At 38.1% G+C, this 8,889-nt stretch overlaps 1 pseudogene; it reads left to right on the forward strand.

Moving 5' to 3' along the window:
- The first annotated feature begins 1,108 nt into the window (after positions 1 to 1,108).
- LOC149750883 (uncharacterized) lies at positions 1,109 to 5,063 on the forward strand (annotated as a pseudogene).
- Positions 5,064 to 8,889: the final 3,826 nt, after the last annotated feature.

The raw sequence follows: 8,889 nt of genomic DNA on the forward strand, positions 1-8,889 counted from the left end.
GAATAGTTATCGCTTGATGTGACTTCTCTCTTCTTTGTCAAGGATGCTTCACTCTTCAAGGGTGGATGGAGCTCTTAATGACTCTTTGAATCTGCTCAATCACTTTCTTTTTGACTCTTGAATGAAGCACTTGGATAAAGAAGATTAGGGCACTTTGTCTTTCTTGTGTACTCTTTGATATTTTGCAAAAGGATATTCTCTCTGATGAATAGTGCCACTTTAAATTTCTTTCATCCATTGGACAAGCCCCAATGGTTAGAATTCAAAAACTAGCCGTTACTCACTGTTGGAAGGACAAAAAGTACTTCTGCAGAACTAGCCGTTATGCTTCTGCCCGTGTTTGGGTCGGCTCAACCTGTCCTTGGGTCGACCCAACTTTCACTTGGGTCGACTCAACCTTTTCTTGGGTCGACCCTCTCAGAACCACAGAAACTTGCAATTCAGCCTTCCTTCACTTGGGTCGACTCAACATTTCTTTGGGTCGACTTAAGGTTCAGTTGGGTCGACTCAACTTCCACTTGGGTCGACCCTCTCAGGGTTTCCCTTGAGGTTTGGGTCGACTCATGCTTTCCTTGGGTCGACCCAACTACTGTTCATTCATGCCATTTTTGCAGAAGTGTGCCAGATGCTTTCTTGATGTGCCGGGGTCGACCCAATCATCCTTGGGGTCGACTCAATCTACACTTTGCTGCAACTCAAAGTTAGATTCATCCAAATAAACAATGAAATGCATTTATACAAATATACTGAGAGTAACAGACTTATAAATGAAGTATCGAATTAACTTGTAACATACTCTTGATTATTGCTTGTTAATCATCAAAATAATACTATCATCCTCAAGGATTTGCTGCACAAAGCTATTCTAGTGGAAAGGCAATTGAAAGCTAAGAGTACTTCCAAATTTACTACTAGTTCTTCATGGAAATCGATTTGGCAAAACAACAAATCTGTGTCAAAGCCAAAAGAAGATGCAAAGGCCAAAAATTCGATTGCTACACCTAAAGGTAAAATGAAAACTAATTCATCCTCTAGATCTCGTGATATCAAATATTTCAGGTGTCAAGGAGTTGGACATATTGCTTCTCAATGTCCAAATAAAAGAGCCATGATACTGTTGGATAATGGAGACATAGAGAGTGTGAGCTCAAGTGATGATGACATGCCACCATTGGAGGATTGTAGTGATGTTGAAGTTGCTGAACCTGTTGTTGGAGATGTGCTTGTTAATAGGCGTGCTCTCAACATGCAACCTAAGGCGGGTGGTAATGAGGAGCAACGTGAGCATATATTTCATACAAGATGCCATATAAATGACAAGGTATGCAACTTAATCATTGATAGTGGAAGTTGTACTAATGTTGCTAGCACCTTGTTGGTTGAAAAATTGAGTTTGCCCACATTAAAGCACCCTAATCCATATAGACTTCAGTGGCTGAATGATTGTGGAGACATAAGGGTGACTAAGCAAGTGATGATTTCATTTTCTATTGGTAAATACAAGGATGAAGTTCTTTGTGATGTGGCACCTATGCATGCTGGACATCTACTTCTTGGGCGTCCGTGGCAATTTGATAGAAGGGTTATTCATGATGGGTACAAAAATAGATACACTCTTGTTATGAACAATCACACCATTGTTTTAACACCTCTCCAACCAACCGAGGCCTATGCTGATCAAATCAGAATTACAAGAGAGTGTAAGTTGAGAGAGGAGCAATTGAGCATTCAAGAAAAAAAGAGGAAAGATAAGAAAAATGAGAGTGAGCAGAAGAAAGAAAAGAATAAATCAGAATCCAAAGAAGAGAAAAAAGAGAGAGTGAGTGCATTTGCAAGCAAAAGAGAGGTTGAGAGTGCCTTGTTAGCAAAAGAGCAGCTACTTGTGCCATACACAAGGATGTTTATTTCACTAACGAACTCAATTCTTCTTTGCCTAGTATGGTTGCTTCTTTGTTACAAGAATTTGGTGATATTTTTCCAGAAGAAATTCCCTATGGATTACCTCCTACAAGAGGTATTGAGCATCAGATTGACTTAATTCCAGGTTCTTCAATCCCAAATAGACCAGCCTACAGAACAAGTCCAGAGGAAGCAAAAGAAATTTAAAGGCAAGTAGATGAGTTGCTGCAAAAAGGATTTGTGAGGGAGAGTCTTAGCCCATGTTCTGCTCCTGTGATCTTGGTTCCGAAGAAAGATGGGACGTGGCGCATATGTACGGACTGCCGAGCCATAAATAAAATCACTGTAAAATATCGATATCCTATCCCTAGATTGGATGAGATGCTTGATGAATTGCATGGTTCGTGTGTGTTTTCTAAAATAGATTTGAAGAGTGGATACTATCAAATTCGCATGAAAGAAGGTGATGAATGGAAAACAACTTTTAAAACAAAATATGGTTTATATGAGTGGATGGTGATGCCATTTGGCTTATCTAATGCACCCAGCACCTTCATGAGGTTAATGAACCATGTTTTGCGTTCTTTCATTGGAAAATTTGTTGTAGTGTATTTTGATGATATTTTGATTTATAGCAAAACCTTAGATGAACATGTTAATCATTTGCATGTTGTTCTTAATGTTTTGAGAGAAAACAAATTATATGCTAATCTTAAAAAGTGTTCATTCTGCCATGAATCTGTTGTATTTTTGGGTTTTGTTGTAAGCTCGAAAGGAATAAGTGTGGATGAGAAGAAGGTAAGGGCAATTAGAGAATGGCCTACACCTAAGAATGCAAATGAGGTAAGAAGTTTTCATGGTTTAGCAAGTTTTTATAGAAGGTTTGTAAAGAACTTTAGTTCTATTGCTACACCTTCAAATGAACTTGTTAAAAAGAATGTTGGGTTTAAGTGGAAGGATGTGCATGAGGAAGCTTTTTTTAATTCATTAAAAGAAAAATTGACCAGTGCACCTTTGCTTTGTTTGCCTAATTTTGATAAAGCTTTTGAAATTGAATGTGATGCATCTGGTGTTGGTATAGGGGCCGTACTAATGCAGGACTCTAAACCAATTGCTTACTTTAGTGAAAAGCTTAATGGGGCATCATTGAATTATTCCACGTATGACAAAGAGTTGTACGCTTTGGTGAGAGCTTTGCAAACTTGGCAACACTACTTGTGGTCAAGGGAATTCATAATTCATTCTGACCATCAAAGCTTGAAGTTTCTAAGATCTCAAGGCAAGCTTCAAAAAAGACATGCCAAGTGGTTGGAATTCATTGAGATGTTTCCTTATGTAATCAAGACAAGAATGGTAAGAAAAACATAGTGGCTGACGCATTGTCCAGAAGGTATGCATTGCTTACTTCTTTGCAAACTAAATTACTTGGTTTTGAGTTTATAAAGGACTTATATGCTAATGATTCTGACTTTGGCCAAGTATGGGATTCTTGTTCTCAACATGCTTTTGGGAACTATTATAGGCATGATGGTTTCTTGTTTAAGAAAATAAGTTGTGTGTGCCTGTTTGTTCCTTGCGTGAATGCTAGTTAGAGAAAGTCATGGTGGTGGATTGATGGGACATTTTGGGATGAAAAGGACTTTAGAAATATTGCATGAGCATTTTTATTGGTCTAACATGAAGCATGATGTGCAATCTATCTGTGATAAGTGCATAGCATGTAAACAAGCTAAATCTAAAGTCATGCCCCATGGCTTCTATACACCTTTGCCTGTGTCTAATCAACCTTGGACTGATATTTCAATGGATTTTGTGCTAGGATTACCTCGATCTCAAGGTGGCAAAGATAGTATATTTGTCGTTGTTGATAGGTTTAGTAAAATGGCACATTTCATTGCATGCTCTAAAACCAATGATGCAACACATATTGCTGATCTGTTCTTTAAAGAGATAATACGCTTGCATGGATTGCCTAGAACAATAGTAAGTGATAGGGATGTGAAGTTTCTAAGTCATTTTTGGAAAACTTTGTGGAATAAACTAGGAACAAAACTCTTATTTTCTACTGTTGCACATCCTCAAATGGATAGACAAACTGAAGTAGTAAATAGAACACTTACTACCTTGTTGCGTGCTATCATTCAAAAGAATTTGAAAAATTGGGAGAAATGCTTGCCACATGTTGAGTTTGCTTATAATAGAACTGTTCACTTCTTACTCTCCTTTTGAAGTTGTGTATGGCTTTAATCCTTTGACTCCTTTGGACATCTTACCTTTGCCTACTAATGAGTGTACCAATTTGGATGGTAAGGAAAAGGCGGATACTATTAGGGAGTTGCATGCAAAAGTTCGAGCCAACATTGAGAGGAAGAATGAGCAATATGCAAAGCAAGCAAATAAGGGGCGTATTAAAGTTATTTTTGAACCGGGAGATTGGGTTTGGGTTCATATGAGGAAGGAGAGGTTTCCCACTCAAAGAAAATCTAAGCTGCAAACAAGAGGAGATGGACCCTTTCAAGTTCTAGAGAAGATCAATGACAATGCCTACAAGCTGGACTTGCCAAGTGAATATGGTAATGTAAGTGCTACCTTTAATGTGGTTGATCTATCTTTGTTTGATGTAGGTGATGAATCTGATTCGAGGATGAATCCTTTTGAAGAGGGAGGGAATGATAGAGACGCAACCAGCCCATCTAAAGATCCTTTGCATGGAATTGAAGGTCCTATGACTAGGGCTAAGACTAAGAGGATGAAACAAGCTTTGGAAAGCCTGATCATAAAAATCAAAGGAAAAGAAGACCAACGTGAGATAGAGACTGCACCTAATTGGGTCACTTTCATACAATTGGGTGAAGATGCTTTGAGTCCAACCTGAAGACAACACTTTGGAAAGTCCAAATCACATAACAAGAAGCATTCATGGGAAGGCCAACTTTCCTATTGTATTTGGATTTTCGTGCATATTTTTGGGGTGATTTTTCAGATGATATTTTGTATTCCCCAAGTCACATTCAGACTTTCTTGTAGTTTCCAAAGTCACTATAATTACTTTGGGATCTTTTTCCTAAGTTCTGGTTACTTTTCTAGGAGTAGGTGTAACATGCATTTTTCCAAGCCTCGGTAAACGCAGCCTTGGTAAATGCATGACAAGTAGTGCTATGTAATTTCCTAGGAGTTGCTTCTCTTTGAAGCCATTTCAGCCTTAAAATAGAACCTGATTGTACTTGAAAGGGGGAGGACGCATGAATGAAATTTGAGAGTTTCTCTTATGTGAGAGCTTCATCTTTGTTCTTAGATTAGAACTTGATAGTGTTGGTTCTACCGGCAGGTCACGGTTAGGGTCACGCTTCTTTTGATAACTTTGGTTTCACCGGCAGGTCGCGGATAGGGTCAAGTTCCTCTTTATCTACCCGTTTTCAGGACGGTCCGAAGTGTGCTCTTATCAGGGCTCCTCACAGAGTAATCTCCAGAGCTTATTCAACGGGCATTCGAAGATTGACTGATGCATAAGGATTAGTTTTTAGTTTACATTCAAGTTATTTCTATATAAATTTTTTATTAAAAAACATAAAATTAAAAAAATAAAAAAAAGTAAATATAAAAAATAAAAAAATTGCTTGCTCATTTAATCAGTACAACCTAATGACATTGCATAAACTTTAAAAAAAAAATCATTGATTAATTGCTGCATTTAGTATTAAGTATCTGTATAAAATAATTTAAGAGCAAAACCCATTAAAAAGATAAGATCGGAAAGTCATTACCTGTCCTTAGCCCAAAAATCACCACCTTGCATACATATCCTAAGCCAAATTAAATTAACATCAATTAGACGTTGGCCTTAGGATTTTCGAGCTCAATTAGGCTCTTGGAAAGAAGCGGCTGAAAGCCACTCCAGTGAGAATTTAGTAATTGGTAATGTCTAGGAAAGTTTTACAACAGTGAAAATTGTTACGGGTATTGTGGTATCGGTGTATCCCTTCTGGCACCACCACACACCCCGGGACTTTTCTGGTCACTAGTTACTGGATCGCTTAACTGGTAAGCTCAAGCTTAATCTGAAAGGAAGATTAGGAGCTGTCTAATCTAGAGAGAATTTTAGAAATTGTTTAACCTAATAAATCTCTGTGCAACTAGATTTAAGAAGCTACTAAACCTCACTTAATTCTAAGATTAATAGGGTCAAATTGTTGTGTGGTGTTGGTTGTGATCATCTATGTCTAGCCCTTCTCTTCTATTAGAATTTCGTTTATTTTAGGAGTCAAATCTAATGAATTGTTGATAATGTATGCATGGTAGAAGGTCATTAAGGGATAAGTTAACCCCATTTGATCCAGATTGATAGAACTTTTCATCACAACCTGTGAACTATAAACCAACCGTCAATCTCTATAATGGGTGAACATATTAGAACTTTGAATGAGTTGTTCGCACCCATATCCGCTAGTCCCCCTACTTGCATAGTATTACCAATTAATAATGCAACCCAATTCGAGATTTGGGCTGCAACAATAAACATGTTACCCAAGTTTCATGGGTTCGAGAGTGAACAACCCTACATTCATCTAAACAAATTTTTGACAATCTGTCAAACATTTAGAAATCAAAACTTAGATGAAGAGGGTATTAAATTAAGGTTGTTTTCCATGACTTTAGAGGATCGTGCTGCTGCATGGCTGTATTCCCTTGCTTCAAATTCTATCACATCATGGGAACAACTATCTAGGAAGTTCATGGCTAAGTTCTATCCCATGGTAAAGACTGAAAAAATTAAGGATGCCATCAGAACTTTTAGAGAAAAATCTGAGGAGGAATTTTTCCAACTTTGGAAAAGATTCCATGATCTTTTGGTCAAGTGTCCGCACCATGGGCTTGATAAGGCTGATCTGGTCCACTTTTTTTATAAAGGACTAACTCCGGCACATAGAAACATGATTGAGTCCATGCACAAGGGTAGGTTCATGAACCAAACCCCAGATCAAGCCTATGAATTTCTTGTTGACTTAGCCGAGAACGCCCAAAATTGGAGTAGCTATGGTGAGGAAGTAAATAGAGATGAGTTTGGATCTAGAAAATTAGGTAATTATGAAATAAAAGCAGACCCAGATCTCAAAAATGTTATATCCAATTTGGTGACTGGAATAAACAATTTAGGCAAAAAGTTTGATGCTTTCACTGTGTCCACTAGTTCAGGGTCATATAAAGAGTCAAATCCCGTCATGAAAGTGGATCACGAGTCATATAGTTTGTGTGTCTTGTGTAATAGTCTGGAGCATCTAGTGGAGTGCTGCCCTAATCTGCCCACCATAAAGGCCGACCAAGCAAATACTCTAAATTCATATAGTGCCTTTAAGAAGCCCACTCCCAACTCGTTCAGCCCAGTTTACCACCCTGATAATAGGTTCCACCCAAATTTTTCATACAAGCAGAACGAACCTATTCAGTATCAAGATGGTCCACCAGGTTTTCAGAACAACTACCCCATGATAGGTCCATCACATATGAACCAACCTTTGGTTCCATCTGTACCTCCTTATAATGCTCCTATCCCATAGCAACCTTCACCATTAAAAATCATGATGGCCAATATGATGAAACAACAACAAGATTTTATCAAGCAACAACAACAGACCAATACAGCCCAAGCCCAGACTAACCAATTTCATGCGCAAGCAATTGCAAAACTTGAGGTTAGTCTGAGCTAAATAGCTAACTCTCTAGGGGATAGGAAGAAAGGTGAACTACCTAGTCAACCAGTGCCTAACCCTAGTAGACAACAAAATCAAGGTCAGATAGGTCAGTATCAAATCAATTCTAATAGAAATCCGACCTATGAAGTCCAGGCAATTATCACTTTAAGGTCTGGCAAGCAATTGGACAATAAAGTCCAACTTCCTGAACATGAAAAAGAAAATAAAAATGAATATGATAAGAACCCTATTCAGAAGAGAGGTCAAGAATAGGATAAATCACACAAAAAGAAAGAACCTATAGAAACATACAAACCTAAGGTTCCCTTTTCCAGCAGACTTCAGCACTCCAAGAAACAATCTAACTTTGATGAAATCATGGAAGTCTTTAAAACTGTTCGAATAAATATACCTTTTCTCGATGCCATAAGACAAATTCCTTCCTATACAAAATTCTTGAAAAACCTCACCACGGTCAAAAGAAAAACCAGCATTCCTACACAAGCTGTTATGGCTGCACAAGCCTCATCTCTCATTCAACAACAGATTGCCCCTAAATACAAAGATCCTGGTTGCCCCACCATTGAAATAAAAATAGGAGAGACGATCATCCAGAGAGCCCTATTAGATTTAGGAGCCAGTGTGAACCTACTTCCCTACAATGTGTACCAAAAGTTAGGTTTGGAGGAATTAAAATTCACAAATATTACCCTTTCCTTAGCATATAGGATGGTGAAGTATCCCAAGGAGATTGTAGAGGATGTAATAGTGAAGGTAAACGAGTTTTACTATCCTGTGGACTTCGTTATCCTTGAGACCGAACCTGTAATACATCCAGACAATCACACACCTATAATTTTAGGTAGACCCTTCTTAGCCACAGCAAATGCGGTGATCAATTGTCGAAATGGAATGCTCAAGTTATCTTTTGGCAATGAAAGTTGAGCTTAATGTCTTCAACATAAGTAAACAACCACCAGACGACAAAGAAATCAATGAAGTTGACATGATTGAAAGTCTGGTTCAGAAGACTTTCTTACAAACTTATAATAAGGACCCTTTAGAGGCTTACCTTGTCTATTCCGAGGAAGGGGTCGAGCATGCGCCCCCTAATTCTATTCCCCTTATGAGCATAGATCGTCATCAGCCGACTGTTCTTTCTCAGACTCTTCCAAAACCATTCTTAGATAATGGTTGAAAAAAAAAGGAGATCTATATTTTGTCTGGCTGAAGACATAAAACTTAGCTCTCTTGGGAGGCAACCCAACACATAAATAAAAAAAAAGAAAAGAAAAAATCA

This window comes from Phoenix dactylifera, chromosome 18, assembly GCF_051530095.1.
Source record: "Phoenix dactylifera cultivar Ajwa chromosome 18, Ajwa_hap1_PhDact_Kaust_v1.1, whole genome shotgun sequence".
NCBI lineage: Eukaryota > Viridiplantae > Streptophyta > Magnoliopsida > Arecales > Arecaceae > Phoenix > Phoenix dactylifera.